Source organism: Rhinolophus ferrumequinum, chromosome 15 (assembly GCF_004115265.2).
Source record: "Rhinolophus ferrumequinum isolate MPI-CBG mRhiFer1 chromosome 15, mRhiFer1_v1.p, whole genome shotgun sequence".
NCBI classification, from domain to species: Eukaryota; Metazoa; Chordata; class Mammalia; order Chiroptera; family Rhinolophidae; genus Rhinolophus; species Rhinolophus ferrumequinum.
Genome location: NC_046298.1, coordinates 4,721,071 through 4,745,186, shown reverse-complemented (window position 1 = coordinate 4,745,186; position 24,116 = coordinate 4,721,071). Strand labels below are relative to the sequence as shown.

The window sequence follows — 24,116 nt, the reverse complement described above, 5'->3', positions numbered from 1 at the left end:
TCTGACGGGTCCACCTGCCCAGGGACCAGGACTGTGCTCGCAACCCAACAGGTGCTTAACACACTCTTGTCACATGATTTTGTCTCAGCCCAGGAGTCTGTGGTCACACCGGATATCTTCCCATGAAAGACCTCGGGTCCTTCGTCCTGAGGAGCTGGGAGATTGGCTGCACCCCCCCACCCCGCATTGTCCAGCATTCCTGCCATGGGTGCGTCGTGTGTCGTTAGATGCTCAGTTAGCATTTCCTGGTTTCTCTGCTCAAGACAGGCTGAGGGTAGTTGTCTTCCCCTGTGGGCAAATGTTTTGGTGAAAAAAAGAAAGAAAAAAATCAGAAATGTCAGTTAAGATTGCAAAGAAGCATTGCTGGTGTATTATTCTGCAGTTTTCCTTAAAATCTGCCTCACTTGGCTATAGAATCAGCGTTTGCTGAAATGCATTGCTTGAGGAGCTTGTGAACTACTCTGGATGCAGTGAAGTTTTCCTCGAATTATTTTCCCAGTGCAGGCTACTCTCATGCTTTCTTGGCATCTTAACTTTTTTTTGTGGTGACTCTGGTTATACTTATGCCACAGTGTTTTTCAAAGCCAAGCCCCAAATCCATAGAGTCTGTCCTGCCAGCCATGCTCTCTGGCTGCCAGAGGGAGCCACCCCCATGGCCCTCCGTGCTGGACTCACTGTATGATGCTTGAGTCCCCTGGGGCCACTGGGCAAATGTATTGGTTTGAACTTGAACCCTTCTTCTCTCTCCTGTGCTTGTTTGTGTATGATAAACTTTCTGAAGATATTTGAAAAGTAAATGTTTGAATTGCACATCCTTATTTGATCGACCTTTTGCACTCTCGTCGCTGTTGGACTGGAGACCGGCTGCCTGGCTGGCTTGTGGCGGCAGGAGAGAGTGAAGACATCGGCTTAAAAAGGCACCTTCGCGTCTGTCTGCATCTTGACTCTCTCCTAATACTCCTCTGGCAGAGGCTGCTGTTTAGGTAGAAATTAATTTAATGGGAGGTTTTCTTGCTAGTAGAACCCTGCATGTCTCTCTTGAGAATCACAATGAAGGGTATGGTATCCCCCGGGGATTCTGTCATCTCAGATCTGACACTCGAGCAGGGTAATAGTGACAACCATTTTATAAAAATAACATTTTTTTACTATTATAGGAGTAATATATACTCAAGGCAGAAAACGTGGAAGATTCAGAAATACCACAAATAAAAAAGACAGTTTCAGTACCCTGGGGTGGCTGCTGGTGCCTCTTTCTTATGTTTCCTTCCACACGTTCCTCACACGTTTATGGCTTTATTTTCCAAATGTTGCCTCCTCTTTCTTTCACTCCTCAATAGAGCGTGGTCATCTCACCATATCAATATTTATTCTCTGACCGTATGTAGGTAGCACATTTTCTTTAACCAATCCCTGGTTGGACATTTGGTTTGGTGCTAATTTCCGGTGCTAATTTCCTGTTATTGTAGATAATATCTTGCGATAAACATCTTGATTCTTGCATCTTTGCTGGCACCTTTTTCATAATTTCCTGAGGATAAATTTCTAGAAATAGGATTCTTGAATCAAAAGGGACATGCATTTTTAATACCAAAAGAAGAATAGATCGACTTAATGAGTGTCATTCATATAGAAAATTCAAGCTTAATTTGCAGTCCCACAATCCATATTAATAACTGGGAGACTCTCCTGAAATCCCTTTCAGCTTTGCGATGGATGACATCACATTATGCCCATTGGGAAATGCTGGTTAAGAACACAGACTTTGGAGCCACCCTGCCTGGGTTCTGATCCCTGTTCCACCACTTACCAGTGACATGACCTTGACAAGTCACTTCAACTTATTCTACTTCAATTCCCTCATCTGCAAAATGGGGGCAATAGATGTACCCAGCTCACAGAGTTGTAATAAAACATGAAAGGAATTACTTTATGTAAAGCACTTAGAATAGCTGCTGGCACATAGCAGGTGCCATGGAAATACTTGCTATTATTTTGTTACCTAGTTTTTCACTGACTGAGTCACTGCATGTCAATGAATATGAAGCCTGTTGTTATTTTTAGTTGCCACGTAATATTCCATGATGAGAAGGTGCTTAATGTGTGTGTGTGTGACGGCTCTTGCATTCTTGCTTGTTATCTCCTTGTTATATGTTCCTAGAGCTGGGCGTGGTAGGGGCTCACTTTTAAAAGCTTTTCAATGTACATATTTCCAAGTCGTATCTTCCAAAAGAGGAGCTAGCATGCCCACCTGGCGGTGACGCCGCTGTTTTCCTGTGACAGCGTCTGAAAGCGTTGTGCTTTGCTGGGCGGCTTCCCCTTGTCGCCCAGGCATGCGTGGACTTGTGAGAACAATAGGAACACAGGCCGTATTCAACTGGAATGGCTGACAGCCCCAACCCCGCTGTTGTGAGAAGCAGCTCCATCAGAAACCAAAATGCAGGGCAACAACCAGGAATTCCAAAACGGCCATGTCACTGTCGCCCTCTGGGCCTCTCTCATAGGCACATGATACAGAGAAGTGATCCAAACGCAAAGAAGGAATTGTTCCCTCTATTGCTTTTAGTTGTGTTGGTTCTAATTTTCTCTTCCCTTCGTAAGGTTTTAGTTGGAAAAGTAATTCACGGGAAAACCTGCAACCTGTAAAAAAGGATTTAGAATGAAAATAAATCTCCCTCATCCTCCAGACCCTGGCCCTCCTCCCAGACGCAACCCGTGTTCCCAGTTTTCCTGTGTGCCGCTAGAAATCGTCAAGTCCTGTACCCATATATGGTTGTGTCCTTATTGTTGTATGTGTTCGTTTTTTTTTCATGCAACAGTATAAATGGGTTTCATTTTTCTAAACCTGTCTGAAGGCTATTTGGCGTTCATACCCTCCAGTGGTAAATGAACAGGTGACTAGATGACTGAACAGAATGCTTCTCATAATGTGTGGGGAGCAACGCCGTTCTGACGAAGCCTCTCTAATGACGTTCTGCAGAAGTTAACGGGCACAGTTCGCTCCGCCGTTCAGCTGTCACTTCCTTGCAGACCATGCCTGAAGCAGAACTTGGTGGGACAGTCTCCCTCCCGGGCTCCAGTTTCCTCATTTTTAAAATGGAGAATTGCATTGTAGGCTCTCAGTTGAGCCTGATGGAGTCAGGGCTTTGTCTTGTTTCCCATGGCGACCCCCCACAGCTTGAACACAGAGGGTTGATGAAGGCGTGTTCCCTTCCAGCTGCAACACCCCACCCTTCCCTGTGGCCTTCTCTGTGTCATGTCCATCATATGCAGAGTCCTTTGGCAAGGAAGCCTGGGCTCTGCCAGGACACTAGTCCCTGACGTCATGGCATTCACCGTCACTGACACATCCCCGAGGAGAGAAGGGGCATTGCCAGAAGGGAGGCTGGGGAGGGCCTTCTCAGAGCCTCTTGCCTTCTTCCACAGCAGCAAGCAGGCTGGCCTATGTGTCTGCCTCCATGGTGGTTTTGTTTGTTTGTTATTTAAATGGCCTCAGCTCGTTGCCAGGATGAGCACCTCAGACAGATCATTCTTACCCTGCATCTCTCTCAGGAGCCATACCAGCTACTGGTTAGTTCTGTGTAGAAACTGCCTTAAATGCTTATGTGTCTCATTTCATTTAATCCTCACAATTAACTTCTGAAGCAGTACATGTCATCATCTCAGAGAGGTTAGGTCACTTGGGCAAGGTCACACAGCTAAGGAGCAGAACTGCAGAGCCCACTGTGTAACTCCCATTTTCTTTATCCATTCATCCTTCGATGGACACTTAGTTTGTTTCTGCATCTTGGCTGTTGTGAATGGTGCTACAGTGAACGTGGGGACAGATAGCTCTTCCAGATAGTGATTTTGTTTCCTTTGGATACACACCCAGAAGTTGAATTGCTGGGTCATATGGTCATTCTATTTTTCATTTTTGAGAAATCTCTGTACTGTTTTTCAGAGTGGCTGCACAAATTTACATTCCCACCAACAGTGCACGAGGGTTCCCTTTTCTCCACATCCTTGCTAACACTTGTTATTTCTTGTCCTTTGGATGATAAGCATTCTAACAGGTGTGAGGTGATATAGCTCACTGTGGTTTTGATTTGCATCTCCCTGATGGTTGGCGATGTTTAGCACCTTTTCATGTACCTGTTGCTATTTGTATGTCTTTTTTGGGAAAAAAATGTCTATTCAGGCCCTTTGCCCATTTTTAAATTGGATTATTTGTTGTTTTTATTTGTTTGTTTGTTTTTTGGTTTTGAATTGTATGAGTTCCTTATATATTTTGGATAATAACCCCTTATCAGATATATGGTTTGCAAATGTTTTCTCCCATTCTGTAGGCTGCCTTTTCATTTTAATGATTGTTTCTTATGCTGTGCAGGAGCTTCTCAGTTTGAGGTTGTCCCGCTTATTTATTTTTGCTTTTGCTGCCTGTGCTTTTGGTATCACGTCCAAAAAATTGTTGCCAAAACCAATGCCACAGGGTCTCCCTATATGTTTTCTGCTAGGAATTTTATGGTTTCAGGTCTTACATTTAAGTCTTTAATCCATTTTGAGTTCAATTTCGAAAGTGTTGTAATATAGGTGTCTAATTTAATTCTTCTAAATGTGAATATCCGGTTTTCTGAACACCATTTATTGAAGAGACCATCCTTTCCCCATTGAGTGTCCTCGGTTCCCTTGTCAAATATTAGTTGACCATATATATGTGAGTTTATTTTTGGTCCCTTGATTCTGTTCCATTGGTCTCTATGTGTCTGTTTTTATGCCAGCACCATACTGATTTGATGACGACAGCTTTGTAATGCAGTTTGAAATCAGGAAGTGTGATAGAACATCATTTCATATGCGTATTTCCCATCTGTATGTTTTCTTTGTTGAAATGTCTGTTAAGGTCTTTGTCCCATTTTTTAGTTAGGATTGCTCATTTTCTTATTGAGTTTTAAGAGTTCTTTGTACATTTTGGAGAATAGTCTTTTATCAGATGTGTCTTTTGCAAATATTTTCTCCCAGTCTGTGGCTTGTTTTCTCATTCTCTTGACATTGTCTTTCACAGAGCAGAAGTTTTTTACCTTAAATGAAATCCAGCTTATGAATTATTTCTTTCATTAATTGTACCTTTGATATTGTAGCTAAAAAGTCATCATCATACCCAAGGTCACCTAGATTTTCTCCTGTGTTATCTTCTAGGCATTTTATAGTTTTGCATTTTACATTTAAGTCTGTGATCCATTTTGAGTTAATTTTTGTGAAGGGTTTCAGGTCTGTGTCTCAGTTCACTTTTTTGCATGTGGTTGTCCAGTTGTTCCAAAACCATTTGTTGAGAAGACTATTTTTTCTTCCTTGTTTTGCTCCTTTGTCAAAGATTAGTTGACTATATTTATGTGGGCGATTTCTGGGCTCTCTGTTTTGTTCCATTGATCTATTTCTCTATTCTTTTGCCAATACCAACTACACTGTCTTGATTACTGTGTGACATTGAAGTTGAATAGTATTGTCCCCTAGCTTTGTTCTTCTCCCTCCAATATTGAGTTGGCAATTCTGGGTCTTTTGCCTCGAAATAAACTTTAGGATCAGTTTGTCGATATCCACAAAATTTCTTGCTGGGATTTTTTATTGTGATTGTATTGAATGTATGAATCAAGTTGGGAAGAACTGACATCTGGGTAATATTGAATCTTTCTCTCCATGAACATAAAATGTCTCTCCATTTATTAGGTTTTCTGTGATTTCTTTCATCAGAGTTTTGTAGTTTACCTCATATAGATCTTGTGCACATTTCATTAGATTTATATCAAAGTGTTTCTTTTGGGGGGATTGCTAATGTAAGTGATATTGTGTTTTAAATTTCAAATTCCACTTGTTCATTGCTGGTATAGAGGAAAGCGACTGAGTCGTGTGTCAGCCTTGTATCCTACAACCTTGCTATAATCGCTTACTAGTTCTAGGACTTGTTATTGTTATCGTTGATTCTTTTTAATTTTCCACATAGATAATCAGAACAATCACTTTTAAAAAATTATACCCTACTTTGCTCCTCAACTGTCATCTACCTAATGAGAGATTTTGTTGGGGTGGGGGAAAACCATCACCCCATGAAAATTGCACAGTAATTGTAAAACACATCCTAATTCAAATACTTGCTGTGTCTTATGAGAAAATATGCATCTTAGATCATTCTTTTTCCTAGATGCACAGTGCACTGCTTCTTAGAGTAGAAGATGTATCCATGTTGGGCCTTGGTGGTCTCAGGTTGCCAGGTTGTGGGGTGCTGGGAGGTAAGGCCTAAACTGTCTGGGGAATGTGGGTGTCAGGGCTGCCCCAGATCTATGTGAGGCAAAAGCCTGGTGCTCTAGGACTGGAGATTCAGCAGTGGCAGCTCCTTTCTACCCTTGGGCCTTTTCCAAGCAGCCAGTGCAGGGTCCATGGGTGGCTTCACTCCACGGCCTGCCATATTGGTGCCAGTACCCTTTCTCTGTGTTTGGCATAAAATAGGCATGAAAGAGCCAGACACCAAAAACCAAAACAGAAAAACCCCTGAGGATTACAAAAACATCATCTTTTGCAGCAGACATCTGCTGCTTTTACCTGGGAGGGTCTTGCACTCACAGTGCCTTGATATGCCTTTGGAGAACTACCCCTTCTCAAGCCCAGGGCTCCAGAGGTGGTCATGTGACTTGGGCTTGGCCAATCAGCGTATCCCACTGGCTTGGCCTCTATGATTGGTTCGAGGGTGGGCCTGGGATTCCAGCTAGTCCAGTGACAGCTCTCTCTAGGGCTTCTGCTAGAACTGACTGGGAACCAGGCAGGTTTGCCCTTTCTAGTGGGGTCGCCACATTTAGGATGTCATCCTAGAAGTGGGATTGAGAGGGAGGCACTTGGGGGAGGGCCTGGGAGCCTATCTGAGAGTGCAACCACCACAGAGGAAAGCACAGGCAAGAGGGGGGAGAGAAATGGAGGTCCGAGGATTGTCTGAGGCCCTGGGTCATACTGTGCTGGAAGGCAGCCATGCCCTGGCGTTTTCAGTCACACGAGCCAATAAATCCCCTTCTCTACTTCATCCAGTTTGAATGTGTTTGTCACTGGAAAGTGACAGAGCCTAAACTGACATCCTTTAAGAACCACACAGGGTGCTGTGTGCAACAGACCGCGTTCCAGAAAGGCAAACTCCAGACTTAGGAAGGAAGCTGGGTCTATGCCTTTTCTCTGTTTTCCAGAACCTGAGCCACCCTCTGAACTCCCTCCGAACTCCCCAGCACACATACCTGGGCTGACCTGTAAATTCCTCTGAGCCCCTTACCCACCTGCAGCCCTGCCTTGTGGTAGCGCTCAGCAGCATCTACCTGGCCTGCAGCTGCGGGGGCGTCCCTCTGTCCATCCGTCTCCTCCAGGAGAATGTGAGTCCTGGGAGAGCTGGAGGCCAGGGTGGCCCTGCCTGCAGGCTCTGTCACTCTGCCTGCCACTTGCCAGGTGCTCAGTGAACGGAATGCAAAGGAAAGCAGCCCACCAGGAGACCAGATCACCTGGAAATCTGGGCACGGGCAGGCTTGGGACAAGGAAAGAGCAGTAGACTTGGAGTCCAAAAATAACTGTAGGCATTGCGTACTGCAATGATCTGTGATCCGCTTGGGCCTCTCTGAGCTGCAGCTGCCTCCCCCATGGCAAGAAGATCACAGGCCCAGGCCTCAGCGTGTCAGTGACAGTGCTCGTGGGGCTTCGCCTCGTGCTACGTACGTTATGTGTGCAGTCTCATGTAATCCACCCTGCTGCTGGATCAGGAAGGCTGCATTATTACCCCCATTTTACAGATGGGGAGACTGAGGCACTGCCCAACGCCACACAGCTGGTCAGTGGAGAAGGCTGCACCTGGAGCCTGGCCAGATCTGCTGACCCAGAGCCCTTGGCCTTGGCTTCTAGGCTCTGTTCTCTCTGAGGGTGCAGAGGCAACTTCAAATACGTCCCAGGTTCCAGGCCTCCTGGCATCTGGTCCTGGGTCGTGTGCAAGGCCAGGCCGTCCCCAGTTTTGAGGTTTCCATATGTTTAAAAGGGAGGAAACGTCAAAATAAAAGTCTACCATTGGAGTATACTTCATATGAATAGGTTTAACAAATGATGCACCTAACACACGCTAGTGAGATTTAACTGTGCCGGGGTCATTAGCATATTCCTTTAAAGATTAATTTATAGGTCACTGAAGGCAGCATGGCCCGGTAATGGGACACAAGTTTCAAAGTGGACAATGTGGCCGTGACTCGGGCACAACAGCATTTGGAGGGAAGGTCAAAGGCACACGTTTGAGGCCCTCGTCATGGTGAAGGGCAGATGGACCCAACGGACAACCCCTCCACCTCACCAGGGTTTGCGTGGGGCACCCGGCTTCAGCCCAGCACCTTCAGCCCCATGGCCCTGCTGGAGTTCCTGCCAGGGGTGGCTGCCTGAGAACTTCCAGCCACCAGAAGGGGGCAGACTGTGACTTCTGAAGCCCGGACACAATGGGTCTGTGAGGAGGCAGGCAGCAGGGGACAGAGGGGCCAGGTTGCCACCAGGACCACGACCACCTCAGAACACACTCTGTCCCCATAGGCTGGGCCTGGCTCCCCCACAGCTTCAGGTGTGGTGTGGCTCAGAGGACCCCACCCCGACCCCATGTCTTACATTAGGTCACCCAGCAGGGGCAGCCAGGACAGGCTCGGGGGCGGGCGTTCCGGCTGGGAGTAGGGCCTGGGGGCTCGTCTTGAAGCTAAAGAACAGAGACACCACCTTTTCCTGGATTGTGGATTTACTTGGGGTGGCTGGAGGGGCTGGTGAGGTTTGGGGTGGGCTTATGTTCCCCCCGGCCACCCCTAGGACTAGCCACTGCTCAGGGAAGCTCTTCAGGCCTCAGAAACCACACGAGCCCTGTGTGGGAGGCACAGGCTCTGAAATGCCCAGTGTATCCTGGCTCCAGGCAGCAGTGCTGGGAGATGGGGGTGCCCCCTCCCACCAGCCAGTGCTGGTGGTCAGCAGGATGCCGGGGACCGGTCGTGTCCTTAGGCGTTCCTCGTTCCTCATGGGCTGGCCTTGCAGCAGTAGCCGCTCCCAGACCTCAGTCCCTGCCCAAACCCAGTCCTTTGTGGATTCCCTGAGCCCAGCAGCCCAGGCTCTCAGATGACTCAAACAAAGAGAATTTTAAAGTGACACAAGCTGGACACGCAGCCACGAGAGGGTGTCTGCCCTGATTAAGGCGAGCTCCAGCTTGGGCCTTTGAAGAGCACTTGATTTCCCGGGGTGAAGATGGATTTTCACAACAGAATTAAGAAGGCCTCACCAACCCCGACTCATCCGCTGGGACAGGCCTCACTGTGTCACAGGGGCTGTGGGGGAGGGACAGCCGCCTGATATCTGTCACATCCCCATGGCGCACGCTGCACAAACGCCGGAGTCCCGGACCTGGTTTTGCACCCAGTATCCTGACTCTTGCCCATTCTCCACCTGCAGCAGGATGGCCTTTCCCAGCCCAAGTCCCGCGACTCTAGTCCCAGGACTCTCGCTGCCTCAGGATGAGGTCCGGCCTTTACCTGCCTCCACCCCCTTTCCTGCCTGTGGGTACCTGCTCCCCCCTTTCCTCTCCGGCCTGGGCTGCTGCCAATCTCTTGACCGCTGGGTTTGCTTCGGACCATCATGCATCACCCTGCCTGTGTGCACCCTCCACTGCTGTGTGTGGCCAACTCCTCTTCATCCTTCAAGTATCAGCCTCAATGTGACTTCTTCCAAGACGCCTTCCCTGGTCATCAGGACCCTGAGTGCTGTCCTCCAGCTCTGTGCTGTCATAAATCTCACCACTAGTTTGTGCCACTACTGGTCACGGCCTAGCTTCTGAACCCCACAGCCCAGCTCAGTGCCATGTGCATAGTAGGTGCTCAACAAATATGTGATTTGAAGGCAGGCGGGGAAGGGCACATAGGAGCCCTAAGGCATCTGCTTCCTCAAAGAAAGGCACACAGTGTGGGGCTTGGCTCTAAATCCAAGGGCACACACGGGCATCTGAGACAAAGCTAAGGCCTCCCCACCTTCCCATGACCTCTTCTTTCCCTCCCTGAAAATGCACCGTCCTCATTTACCACAGATCTGGAGCCCTGTGCAGGGACTGAGCTGGTCGGGCTGCCTGCAAAGTCCCGCCCGGGGAGCCTCCGTGGAAATAGTCCAGGGCCTGCCTGACAGATGTGGGCTTTGCTTCTCAGGCCCCATCCACGCTCCCGCCTCAGCCCTGGCCCTCAGCCCACCTGCCTGGGAAAGCAGAGGCCCCCACCCCACCGTTCCCCTGAACTCCCACATCTCGGCTCTTGCTCGAAGGCCCTTGGCTGAGAGAAAGCTGTCCCTCAGGATAAGGCCAGGTCCTCTCAGGCCAGGACCCAATGCGCGGGTCCCTAGGGGAAGACCCTGGATGTGATATGTGGCAATGGTCCATGACTCAGTCATTCACACTGGTCCTTTGAGCCACACACAGAGCTCAGACTTGGGGACCCCAAGAGGAATAAGCATAGCCCTGCTTCCCAGATCCCAAGCTTATCCCAGGAGTTCTATCCTTTCTACTTAGGAAAAACTTTTGAATAAATAAATTTCAGTGGCTCAGGGGAGGAGATTAAAGGACTCAAGGCAACTCTAAGCCAGTAAGAATGACAGGCCACCAGCGAAACTGTAACTGTAGAACCAGCTCACACTGGCCCTATTCTGTTTCTAACGAGACCTGGAACCCAAGTTTAAACCTTGGCTATACCACTCACCACTCACAAGTACAGCTATGAACCCTTAACTGTTGCCCACCACGGAACCAAGGAGGGGGGCACTACTAGAACCTGAGTGCCAAAAGCGAAGGGTGCATGGTCCAGGAAGATCCAGTGCTGAAACCCCTTAAATTGTGCCCCGAACCCTGGATCAGGGAGACAGATTTGAGCCTTGCCTCCTGTCTCCAGGCCGGTTGACCTTGCAATAGAAAAGCTTTTTTTCCTTTCTCAGAAGCTGGTGCCATGCTATTGGCTTCTATGTATGTCGGGCAGTGAGCCTTTGCTCAGTTATGGTGGGTGGCAGAGCCCACCCTTCTGCTGTCTGCTCCGTTGGTGGCAGGACAGAGGCAGGGCACCCCTGGAGTGGTTGCCAGAGCTAACGGGGAGCAGTCTCAGGATACAACAGCACAGCAGTGCCCAGAGAAATAGGAGGCCCTGTCCCAGCTCCCACCAGCGCCTCTGTGACAAACCGTTAAATCAACATTGCAAATTGAATGGCCATAGGGGCCAGGCGGCAGCATAAATGAGAGTCCCACTGGAAGCCCCACCTGAAGGGTTGGCTATGCCCGCCCACTCGTACCTGGCAGAAGAAATGAGTTGTTAGCATCGTTCGATCTGATGATTGTTTGCAAGAACATTTTTAAAAATCTGGGTTGCTATATAAAATTTCCCATTTTAAATGTTGTCTCGATTAAAACATCAATACACCAGCAAGGCAAACAAAATGTTTCTGTGAGCCATATTCGGCAGAGCCGGCTCTGAATGAAGCTCTTTGTAAGGTGAGGGCTGTATTTCATGGCTGGGGGGCCACACAAGCTCCTCCCAATGAATCAGCTCCTCCCCTAGGTCACGTGACACCCAGCCACTGCCGTTTGGACCAGGGGTGGGCACCAGACCCAGGGCAGCCAATCCCAGGCTGGCAACAATTTATGCCGTGACTTGGGCCTGATAGCGGCCTTGGGCGCCCCCATCCCAAGCTTCCTACACCAGGGCCTCCCAGACCTGGCCCTTTTTGTCGTTCAGGTCTGACGGTACCGCCATGTGGGAGACTTGTCTGATCACCCTGCTTCAAGTGCCCCTCATGCCAGCGCCGGTTTTCTTCTCCATTTTGTTCTCCAATGTATCCGCAGCCCCCAGAAGGATACCTTGACAATCATGGGCCCTCACCAACTATTTGTCAAAGGAAGCAGGGAGCCCCCACCAGAGTTCATCTCTCCTGTCACTCTACAGCGTTGCCCCCGCAGCACTTGTGCAGGAACTTGTGCTGGCTTCAGCAACCCAACGAGCTCAGCGCGTCCCTGGCTGCGATGCAGAGTAAAGGAGGTGACGCAGTGAGGACGCCAAGGGCAGTCCCACTTGTAGTAGCTGCTCAATACACGTTTGAATTTGTTTTCTTTTAGGTCTTTTTTTCCTTTCAGTTGCCACAGGCTGCCCCCCTTGTCGAATATTTCAATGTGAATGTTTCCGCGGCCTCAGCAGGCCTATGGAAGCCCTGCTGTCATTTGGACCCCCCTCCCGCACCCCCACCTCTTGGGCAGTTCCTGGCCCCCACTCTCACCAAGGTCGCAGCCTTCCTGGAACTCCGAGTGTCCAGACTTAGAGGATGAGACTCATGCTGGAGTCGACGGTTGATAAAGAGATCATGGAGCAGCCGGTTCATGCTGTGTGTCATCCAAAAAGAAATTCAATTTCAAACATCAGATAAAATATGACAGGCGTCTTAAGAATGCATTTTACAAGCAGTGCGCCGTGGACCGCGTTGGTGGACGGGTGGAGGCCTCGCTGCTGAGCCCCGTGAGTGAGGTCTGACGTGGATGCTCTCAGGGGCTCCACGGTCGCTGGCTCAGCATCACAGCCCCCAGTGCCAGACGGGAGGGCGCCTGCAGGCCAGGCTGCTGGCAGCCGGGAAAGCCAGACACAGAGGGTCTCACGCGCGTGGAGGTAACTCCACGCTGCCCCTGGAAACCCTTCCAGACAGAGCGAGGGGCCTGGTGCAGGTCCAGACCTGGACGGAATCTTCCAGGGACCATGGGCCACTCTGCTTCTCTGGGCCTCAGCCATCTTTTTCTTTGAAATGGGAATTACCATACCTACCCACAGGGAAGGTTACGTGAGGTCGGGGGAGGGGAGGGGTGGTTAAAACACTTTGAAAATGAATCTATGTATTTTAAACAGGGAAAACCGTCACTTGACAAAAATTTTCACACAATGCAAAAGGCTCTAGGATAGAGTGAGTTTCCCTCCCACCCTTGGACCCCTGCTCCTCCTTTCCTCTGCAGAGGCAGCCACAGGCCACCGGGAGCTTTGTCTTGCCCAGGGGAGAAAGATGCTCTGTACTGCACCCTGGGTCAGCTCTTGGCACTGCCCACAGCCCTGGTTTAGGGGGGGAGTCGCAGGCCCCCAAAAGCTGGGCCAGTTTCCTCTAGGGACACTGATTACCTCACTGGAGAAAGAGGACCGTGCAATGGCTTCTGTCCCAGGCTGTGGGAGAGACCCCACGTGAAGGCGGTCTGCCCCAACAGTTGTCTCTTCGTTCTTTCCAATCGGACTGTCCAGAGCCATTTGGTCCGTCCCATGTAGACACATACCGATACCACAGCAGGCTGATCCACAGTGAGTCAAGGTCACTCTAGTGTTCCCGCAAAGACGGTGGCTGCCCTGAGCCTCCTGGGGACAGAGAACCCAAAAGGACCCCAGAGGATCCGTAAACTGGCGTTAGCCTCCTTCCCTTCCGCCTGTTCCATGGCATTTACGAGCAAAGGGTAAATCTGGTGGATTGCAGTCTCCCCTTCTTCACCCAGGGAGGGAAATGCTGGACAGGTCCCTGGGCGCTCCTGTCTCGGAAGAAGGTGCATAAGCTGAATTAGGTTCATCTGCATGTAATAGAAACGTCAACATAACAGTGGCTTAAAGAAGATGAATTTTATTTCTCTCTCCTAAAACAAGTCCAGATGCAGACAGCCAGGTTGGTGGGACGGCCCCCCCACCCCCCATCGGGGACCCAGGCTCCACCAATCTCAGCACTGGCCTCCATCCTCAAGAACACTGCCTGGTCCAAGGTGGCTGCCAGAGCTCCGACCATCATGAGCCGGCTCACAGGAAGGTGGAAATGAAGAAAAGCAAATAGGGGCTCCGCTCAGCCCTGTCGGTTCCCTTTAAACATCCTTCCCAGAAGTCTCACCCAAGAGTTACTCACTTCTCATTGGTTGAAACATAGTCCCCGGCTGCAAGGAAAGCTGAGAAATGTGTCTTTTATGCCAGGGAACAATATGACTGTTAAAAATCAAGATAACTTCAGAGAGGAAAGGAAGAATGGAAGTTGGGGACTAAGAGCAGCTCTGTCACAAAGAGTTCAACCTACATCATAGGTCAACACGTATTTACTGAGCGCCTCGTGTATGCCAGGCATACATCATGTGTGGCCGGGCTGGGCTGGGCCACAGGAGAGAAATAAGACAAGAAGTCCTTACTCTCAGGGAGCCAACCATCTAGAGTGGGTGGTGGCCCACAGCTGATACGGTTTGCACAGTTAGGAGTTGTTTCGGCAACAGAAGAGTGTTTAAAAAGAAAAAAACTTGCCAGCGCGGAAACATAGGAGAATTTACATATAAGCTAGAATTTTGGAGTCTCTGGAGACACTTGCAGCTCTGGGAGCACCAGGCGTGCTGTGTATCCTCGTGGCAGCCATTGGCTGGGGAAGCAGCCACCCCTCCAGAAAGGCCTTTGCTGGTCTCCACAGTCCCCACCGAGCCTGTGCCAGTCAGGACACCTGTGTGGCCGTGGCAGGCATTTGAGTTGGCAACCTCCACTTGGAGAAGAAGTCCCAGGTGGGTAACTGGACAGGTTTCTGATGTCTCTGTGTGGACAGCAAGCTGACACTGCCCCAACCACCCCGGTAGGTATGAACTCACTTGAACTTGTGCCTCTCGAGGCGTGGGGTGGGGGGAAGGCTCTGAAATAAGAAAGGCAAACCAAACCCAATGCCTTCCAGAAATCCTGTGCTATTCTCTGAAGGAGAGACTGAGGAAGTGACAATATCCTTTTTCAACTTCTCCTTTCTTTGAGAAGGCATCTCGGCATGTGGTGGCAGGGAGGGCTGACAGACGCGGGCATTTCCCTCTCCCCGGAAGAGAACCCCTGTGTCAGGCCAGAGAAGGCCCTGCCCAAGCAGAGCCGCTGCTGGAAGCTGCTCCAGACCCAGCAGAGACCCAGGCTCCCGCTCGCTCGGCACCTGCACCAGGCCCCTCATTAGAACTCACAGCCTCCGTTGCCCCCAGAAACCTTCCTCCCGAGCCCAGGGCTGGCGAGATCTTGCTGGAACCACCTTCCGTCTCGCTTCAGAGCGCCCGCCTGGCTGAGACACCCCAGAGCTGTGCGAGCTGCGGGGAGCTGCGGCCCATTCTGGGTGGCCTCCCCTCCTGCCCAGCCCAAGGGCGTCTCGCAGCTATAAATTGAGTAAATTGAAAATGTTACTGAGGGTTGGAGATAAAAGAGAGAGCTGGGTGTCTCCATGAATAAAACATGGGAGGGAGGCCATTTCTTGGAAAAATAGAGAGAATAAATTGTGGTGGATCAATTTTATCTAATTTCTTGGCCGAGCTTCTGACATGCAAATGAATGTGCTCGTAATTTATGAGAGAGCTATGGAGATTACCAGAGGGAAGGGGTGCCTGGATTTCTGGTGATGGAAGGAGAGGCATGGCTAGGGATTTAGCAAAAGTCCACTAGGCCTTTTCTCCTTAAAATATAAAGCTTTAGAAACCCGCCCAGTGACGGCAAAAGCCAGGCAGAGTAAATTCTGGGTTCCTGAGCCTGTCTTTGGGGCCAGTCCGTCTGGCGACTCACTTGCTGTCTCAGCCACACCAATGGCCAGCTGGCCAGGGCTGGCCACAAAGACATGGTCAGGCCACCAGGCTTTGCTCAACTGGTCCCCAGCTCCCAATACTCCATCTCACCAGCCAGATGTCCCCCCTGACCTTCAGTTTCCGGGCCGAGTCTTCTCTGGAAGGCTCCAGGAACCCACCGTTCCTTCTGTACTCGGGGACCATGAGTCTGCCCCTCTTCCTTAGAGGTGGCACCCTGGCCCGATCCTGCCTACAGATGGGTTTGCTTTGGCCTGAGCAATGACTGTAAAATGTCTGAATTGGGTGCCAACATTAAGAAGTTGGGAGATTTCCCATGCAGTTCAGGAAGTCTGGCTTCTCTTGAATGACCAGAGAACATCTAGTTACGCGGGTGGTGTTTTCGCTGGCGACAACTGGCTGGCATCAAGAAGTAACCACTGGCCCTTCAAGTCGGGCTGCGTCCCCCAGTTTGCCTCAGACTCTCCCACTCCCTAGTGCCTCTCTAGCCCTGAAGCCAAATGGCAGTGCCATTTTCATTGGGTTTGCACTGTTGTTTTGCTTAGATAGTCAGATACCGCATAGTGACATTTCAGTCAGCGATGGGCCACATATGCAACGGTGGTCCTGTAAGACGATGAGGGAGCTGAATTTCCTGTAAGAAACGAAGGATATGAGGATCTGGGGTTCAGGAGGAATCTCTTCTTCGACGGGAGCAGTATCTGCGGGTCGGCAGCAGCGCCTCTCGCTCACAGCACCTCAGTGCTGCGCACAGTCAGGCAGCCACTGCCCTGTGTGGGCTCAGAGGAGGCTGTCGCCCCAGCGCCACACACTCAGAGGGCGTGACAGCCCCCCAACCCCCCCCCACCCCCCCGCTCCCAGACCAGCCGATGGTCTTCAGAGCGACGCTGTAATAGGAGAGGAGAGACAGAGCCCTTCACACGGCTGTACGTTCTCCATGTGAACCTGTGGGGGTTCACAGGATCCGTGGGGGACCAAGATCCCGTACAAGGACACGGTCCCAGGAGCTGTCCCACGAGCTGTCCCAGGAGCATGGAGGGCCACTCCGCGTCCGTGGAAGCTCCCCGTGGTGGTGTGGAGCCAGCCCGTCCCGCACGTGGGAATGTTTCCAGGTTGTAGTGATGGGAGCAGAGACGGGTTTTACTTCTCCCATCGGCTCAACGCCAGGGAGAGCCCTTCGTGCGACACAGTGTCCATGGAACCAAACACAGATACAAAGTCAAATCCTGGCTTGTCACTTCAACACCCTCTCCATTTAAACACCCTTTTTTTTATGAATCCCCCAAAGTTCCTTAATCTGACCACTGCCCCAACATGCAACAGCCACACCACGCTGCCATGGCGGTCCCCTGAGCTCCTTGTCCGCCGTGATTTCCTACTCCGGCTGGTCCTCAGGCCGCCTTTCACTCCCTCCTGACAGTCACTGTGATGCTCGTCTGGGCCTCACCCAGGCATTTCCCTCCATATTGCCCGTCAATCCAGCCCCACCCCGTTCATGGAGCAGCACGGACGGCTTCCATGTGCTATTGCTGACCCTGTCGCAGGAAGCAGGGGAGGGCTTGTGGGGCAGTGTTTACAGTGGACGTTATGTCCTAGGCCTTGACATTCACTCACAGTCCCTCACTGAACCCCCCGGAGCAGTTTCCGGTCCTGCAGGCTCCATTCATTGTCAGTGCCCTACACAGGTGGACCACCCTTTATCTTTCATGTATGTTTACTGTACTTTTTCTGTGTTAGATACACAGATACTTCCCTCTGTGTTACAACTGCCTGTAGGACTCAGTGCAGTAACATGCTGTAAAAACCGGTAGCCCAGGTGTGCGGTGGGCTGGACCAGGTCGCCCAGGTGTGCGGTGGGCTGGACCAGGTCGCCCAGGTGTGCGGTGGGCTGGACCAGGTCGCCCAGGTGTGCCGTGGGCTGGACCAGGTCACCCAGGTGTGCAGTGGGCTGGACCAGGTCGCCCAGGTGTGCCGTGGGCTGGACCAGGTCGCCCAGGTGTGCGGTGGGCTAGACCATCTAGGTGTGTAAGTGCGCTCAGTGGCGCTGCCACATGAAATTGCTGAAGGATGCATTTTACAGACGTATCCCTATTGTCAAGTGATGCGTGTCTGTAATGGAGTTAGTGGGAAGGTAACATGTCTCTTCTTATGACTCCAACAAAATGGGAAAGTCAGAGGGGCAGACAGCCAGTCTCGAGAGAGAGGGTCCACATTGTTCTGGTAGGCGTGATGAACGACCCATGTGGTAGACATGTAAAGAGGGTAGCAGAGGGGAAGGAGGGGGCCGGGCTGCAGTGTCGCTGAGTACCCTGCCGAGCCCGGCAGGGCTTCAGTTTGCAGCCTCTGTTTTCGAAGTCCCGACTCTTTTGTCTCACCTTTCTGGTTCTCTGTTCTGGACCACAGTGACTCAGAGCCAGGGGAGCTTGGAGAAGTCTGAGCGCCTGAGCTGTCTCTGGAGGCCATTCACGCCCTCCCTGTGAGCCACACTCTCAGTGACAGCCTACGAGACAGGCTCAGTTCCAACTTTACAGACGAGCAAACTGAGGCACAGAGAGTTTGGTAACCTGTGCAGCACAGCTGGTTAACTGGGAGAGTCTGGGACGGGACTCACATCTGGCTCACCAGTGCCCTCTGGCCCTCTCTGGTTGTCCCTTCCTTGTCTGCCATGATGACAAGTCTTGTAGTCAACAAAACGTACAACCTTGATGCAGACAAGGCACCATATGGTCTGCACCCTCTCCCCTTCCCTCCTGACACTCCTTTCCGTCCCTCGAATACGTCAGAAGCAGGAGCTACAAGCTCAACCCCTGCGGGGCTTCCCGGACGCTCAGGGCCCCTGCCCCTGGGCCTTTGAGTTGCCGTTTCCCCCCAGATCTTCATCGTTCTGCTTCCTTCTTATCATCGTGGTCTCAGTCACCTCCTCCAAGTGGCCTCCCTGGTCTCTGGTGACCCTGTTTTCACAGTACCCAGCTTCCTGGAATCACCTTGTTTACTTATTTGCTGTTGTGTGTCCTGTCTCTCTCTTACCTGCTTGCTCTGAGGCTGCCGAAATACCTGCTGCGTACAGCCTGACTTCAGAACTCCAGGGAGGCCCAAAGCATCCGTATAGAGAATGATTTGCAATCCCACCAGCGCAGGGACCACACTGTTAAGGCCCTGTAAGCGGGTGGGTGGGGGTGTCATTGGCTGGGGGTCTCACGGTGAGGCCTGGGGTGTCCCCCTTCATCACCCCCAGGGCATCCTCATGGCAGCAGTGAGAACCGGAGCATGCTGGGAGGGAAACTGAGGCTCAGAGAGAGAACCGCTGGCCCAGGTCACAGCAACTCGGAGGACACAGAATGTGCTTGGGGTCAGAGTCTGCACGTGGGTTCCTCTGTGAGTCCAGAGAGCTGTAGACACTGTCGTTTTTGAGTCTCCGGATGGATGAAAACAAGTAGAGAAATGTCAAATGGAGTTTCAAAAGTTGTGGTATATTTAAAATTTTTGCATTGAACAAGCTAACACTTATCCAAAAAGTGTGATCCAGTACATCCCCAAAATAGGCAGTGCAGTCATGCTCTTCAGAAGGTCGTCAGAGGATTTAGAAACTGACCAATTCTTAGGTCCTGCAGGGGTGGTCTGAGACCAGTGGATGTCCTTGTATGACGGACACGACCTTCCTCTGTTCCTGCCAGCAGGTCTCTGTGGCCCCAGGTGCAGGCCCACTGGGAGACCCTTCAGAGGCTAAAGTTGTGGCCTTTTGTGGGTGAAGGCAAAGGACATGCCCTCCCTGAGACAGGCCGGGTCAGAATCCCTCTGAGCCTCAGTTTTCTGATCTGAAAACTGGGGCCACTCCTCTGTACCCTGCAGCACCGAGCTGAGAATGACTGGTGTGAAGGTCTGAGCACCAAATGATGGCTGTTCCCTTCATCCACAGAGCTGGCTCCACGCCCAAGCTCCTGCCCCCAGAAGCTCATCTCTTGGGAAGCTGTCAGAGCCCTGCTAAAAGGACCTGTCCCTTGAAAAGCAGAAATGGGATTTTCTTCCCAAATCCGTTCCTTGGGGGAAGTCTTCAAAGAGAACTCTTGTAATTTCCCGTTATAAAATTTTATGTGCAATTATAAACAATGAACTGTGAGCATTAATTGGGCAGACTGTGAGATTTTTGTTTTTAAAACACTGACTATTTTAAAACCTCCCAGGCCACGAGAAGCTGGCCTGAAGAAATAAACTTTCAGAGGGTGGCCCAGGCAGCACCCGGCCCCTGCTGTTCCCTGTGGTGCATCTGGAATTCTCCAGGAAGGGTGGCCACACTGAGGCCGGTAGGGCTGGAGGGTCCTACCAGTAGGAACCAGCAGGAACCTGTAGGTTTCCCAGTCCTCCTGGCTTGCATGTGTGGGGGAACAGGGACTTCCAGCCACCCTGCCTGCTGGCACATAGCAGGTCTGCATCCATCCATCCATCCATCCATCCATCCACACAATATTTGTTGAGTACCTACTATGTGCCAAGCATCGAACATAGAGCTGTAGACGTAACAGAAAAACCCCTCCCCTGCTGACATTTTAACAAGGGAGACAAAGATAGTGGCCATGATAAATAGGAGCTTTCTACAGTATGTCAGAAGGTACTAAGTGCTCTGGAGGAACACTCGTGCGCATGGGGGTGAGACAGGAGGGAGAGGGTGGGGGCAGGGCTGTGCGTTAAGGAGGGCGGTCGCAGCAGGCCTCCCTGAGAAAGTGACACTCTGCATGAGGATCTGGGTGGAAGTGTCCCGGGCAGGAGGAGAACAGCCAGTGCAAAGGTCCTGAGGGTGGCTGGGTAGGCCCGCTCATCCTTGGAAGGACTTTGAATTTACTCCAACAGAAGTGGGGGCCGTCGCAGGCTTCCACCCCAAGGAGTGATGTGCCCTGGCCTATGTTGGAAAGGGACGTGCTGGCTGCTGTGTCAGAATAAGGCGGCTCTGTCCATTATGGAAACCACTGGCCACATGTGACTGTCAGGTGCCTGAAATGTGGCTCGTCCAGATTGAGAGGTCCTGGCTGTGTACGTGGCTGCTGGACGTCACAGATTTGCTACGAGAGAAAGAAAGTAAACTATCTCTGTAACTATTTTAAAACCCCGATTCCATGTCAAAATGATAATATTTTAGATATATTTGCTGAAAATATGTATTATGAAGTTAATTTTATCCATTTCTCTTTACTTTTTAAAATGTGGCTACTGTGTGTGTTACGTGTCATTGGGACAGCTCCCACTCCTGGTGACCCTGGGAATGAGTGACGTCCATCCATACTGTCCTGCAGCCCCGCTCAGCTCCTGTGGACTCGTGCCTGGGCTTCTCTCATGGCCTCAACCCGTCTCATGTCTGGTCTCCCTCTTTACTGCTGCCTGCTGTATTTCCTGAGCTTCCCTGCCTTCTCATGGCCCGAAGTAGGACAGCTCCATTTCGTCATGTTTCCTCCAGCGATGTTTCAGCTACCTTTGCTCTGGGATCCACGTGTCCGTCTTTCTGGAGGTCCAGCGTCTCCGTAGTGCTCGCCTCATATTTCAAACGTATCAGTTTGTTTCCTATCAGCCTCCTTCACTGTCCAGCTTTCACATCCGTACATAGTGACTGGGAAGACGAGAGTGGGGCTGGTCTCAGTCTTTCTTGGTCTCTGAGGACACATCTTTGCTCTTGGTGAGTTTTCCTGATTCTTCCATTGCTGTCCTTCCGAGTCTCAGCCCGCTCTTGATGTCTTGGCTGCCGTCTCCTTGAATTGGGGACTGTACTACGTCAGCAAAATCTTCAACAATTTCGACGTCTCCATTGTCTGTGTTGAAGTTGTGTGTTTCTTCTTAGTCACGTGGTTGCTAGAAAGTGTAAAATTCCATATGCACCTCATACAATATTTCTGCTGCTCTAGACAGGCCAGGCAGGCCAAGGGCAGACGCTGGGACACAGGAGACCTGGCCATAGTCCAGGTGAGAGGTAATGGCAACCAAGCCGGGGGATAGAGTGGTAAGAAGTGGTGGCATTCTAGGCATCGCGAAGCTGAGTTTTCGGCTGGGCTGCAGGGCGTTGCTTCATAGATGTGTGTGGAATGGTACGTGGCATGGGCTCTGTCCATGGGGCTGTGGTGGGGAGGGGTGTGGAAAGGGAGCTGGGCTCCAGAGAGTCGGGGTGTTCTCCTGGAGCCCGACTCTGCCTGCCCCAGGGAGGGGCGGTTTGTGGTGTCGACATGGGCGCACTGTAAGCCCAGGTCTCGTGTGACAGGTGACTGGGCCTTTACTTGCTCATCTGTAAAATGGAGGCAGTAGGACCCACCCTCCCAGAGCGGTGACAGTTATGTGAGTGGCCTGGCAGAGATCACGTGTGCAATCAGTGCAGGACTACGGTCAGTACAGGTGCAGGGACCATGAGCCGGGAAGCTTTGTCCACCTCCCGCAGCCAGCCCAGTGCCTGGAACATAGTAAGTACCCAATAAACCTCAGCTGAACAAGCGTGCTCATCTGTGCACGTCTGGAGTGCTCTGTGTAGTAGCTCATTTAATCCTGTAAGGCTCCCCTCTCATCACCATTACAGAGACCAGTAAACTGCAGCTGTGAGGACTGAAGCTTGTGTCTGACTCCACAGCTCCTGCCATTGTGCCCTGTGTGACACTGTCCCTCGGAGCCAGGTTTGGGTGCTGGCCCTGGCTCTGCCGTAACCCGCTCTGTGACCTTGGTCAAGCCACATCCTGGCTTCGAGCCCTGGCCTGCCCTTCTGCCTGCAGTGGGTGTGGGTGGAGTGTTCGTCGTGAGCCTGCCGCCCCGTGGGAAGGTTTCAGTCTGGGATATTCCTATGGGGGCATTTACATCCCGCATGGCTGTGCTCACCATGTTAGTCTGAATACGCATGCGTATGTTACGCTTCCCTTTTCTTCTCTCTTTAGTTAGGTTGGGGCTTACCTGTGGACGTCACAGTAGGGCAGTAAAAGGGATGTTACAAAATGTGAGTTCTAAGAGGGGGCCTTTCCTCCTGGGTGACGACGGAAGTGAGAAGCGGGCCTGGGGCTGGAGGCACAGAGAGGGGCAGCGCCAGGGGCCTGCTGGGACTGGAGCGTCCTGTAGCTACACCTGGGAGGTGGCTACACAGGGAACACACGTACACCAAAGATGGTGCCACTGCACTGTACACCACACCGGTTTAAACAATTAAGTGAGATGATATATGTGAGTAAATACATGACATAAACAAGTGGGCCTTGGGACAGGAGCCACTGGCTCAAGCATCTCTGCCTGCAGCTGGGGGTCCGCCCTGGCTGCTCTCATCTAGTGAGGCTCTGTTTGATCCCCCAAACTCAGCTCCAGCATCGCCTGCTCCCTGACCCCACCTCACTAGGCGCGTGTGGAGCCCCCTTACCCGCTACCCGGTACTCCCTTCTTTGCGGGACTCCCGCAGGGACCTGGTGACTGGCTGGTGGTCCCCTTGGCTGTGAATGAGGCCCCCACATCAGCACCTGGGATACGGGCTGCATGCCGTGCTGAGGTTGAATGAATGAACATCCCTGTGCGGGGGGGGGGGGGGGGGGAGGAGAGAGGGCGGGTGCTCATCCGTGCCCCACCCCCGCCACCACACACACACACACACACACACACACCTTCCACTCTGACTGGGGAGAATGTGCACATTGAGGGTCTACAGTCCTAGGGAGGGCAAGGTGGGAGAACCTGGTCACCAGGACACTGTGTGCAAACCGCAGTGTCAAGAGCAGCTGCGCCCGTCATCCCAGGTCATCCTACCCAGGAGGTGGGTGCCTGGATTCCACCGCTCGGAGATGTGGCCCCTTCCCGAGGTCCCAAGGGCAAGGAGCAGAGCTGGGATTTGTCCCCACTTCCGACTCTAGTGCCCAAGCCCTCGGCCCTCGTGCGTCCTGCTCAGTCTTGCTTAAGTAGAAAGATGAGTAGAGGAGGGAAGATGGTTCCTTCCCGGTCTCCAGACCCTTCTCTGCTTCAAATGCTGGGTCTTCAGATGTCCGCTCTTCAGGTCAGATTTCCTTATCATCCAAGATAAAGACATGATCTGACCTTGGGGGAGAGTGTAGACCATGCTTTAACCTGAAAACGGGAAAGACAGCAGCAGTCAGACCCAGGCTAGCACCTCCTGACTGTTGATGTTGAAACACTGTTCTGGGCAGGTTATATGTGGCTAAGCTCAAAAGCAGGGCTGGATGCAGGAAGATCCGAGGTCTTGGGCCAAGAGTCTGATTCTCCACGAGCTCTTGGCTCTTGAGGCTCAGCTCGGAAAGTGAGGCCAGCCAGGCATCAGGCCTCCTGGGACCCACGTCCCTGTGCTCCCTGCAAGCTGGGACCCAGGAGGTCCAGGGCACACCTGGAGGAGAGGGAGAGCTTGGCAAACTTTTCCAAGCAACCTTTCCAGTGACCTGAGGCTTCCTCTGAGGACACGGCCTGCTGTTCCCTGGCTCCATCTCCCATTGGTGCAGGGCCCCGGGGAGGGGGCTGTGGGTGATTGGAGCCTGGCAACTCCCAAGCGAACTGT

The 24,116-nt window shown here is 51.6% G+C and overlaps 1 pseudogene; it reads left to right on the top strand.

Moving 5' to 3' along the window:
• Positions 1-18,093, top strand: part of LOC117034748 (uncharacterized) — a 40,901-nt pseudogene extending 22,808 nt beyond the window's left edge.
• The last annotated feature ends 6,023 nt before the right edge of the window (positions 18,094-24,116 follow it).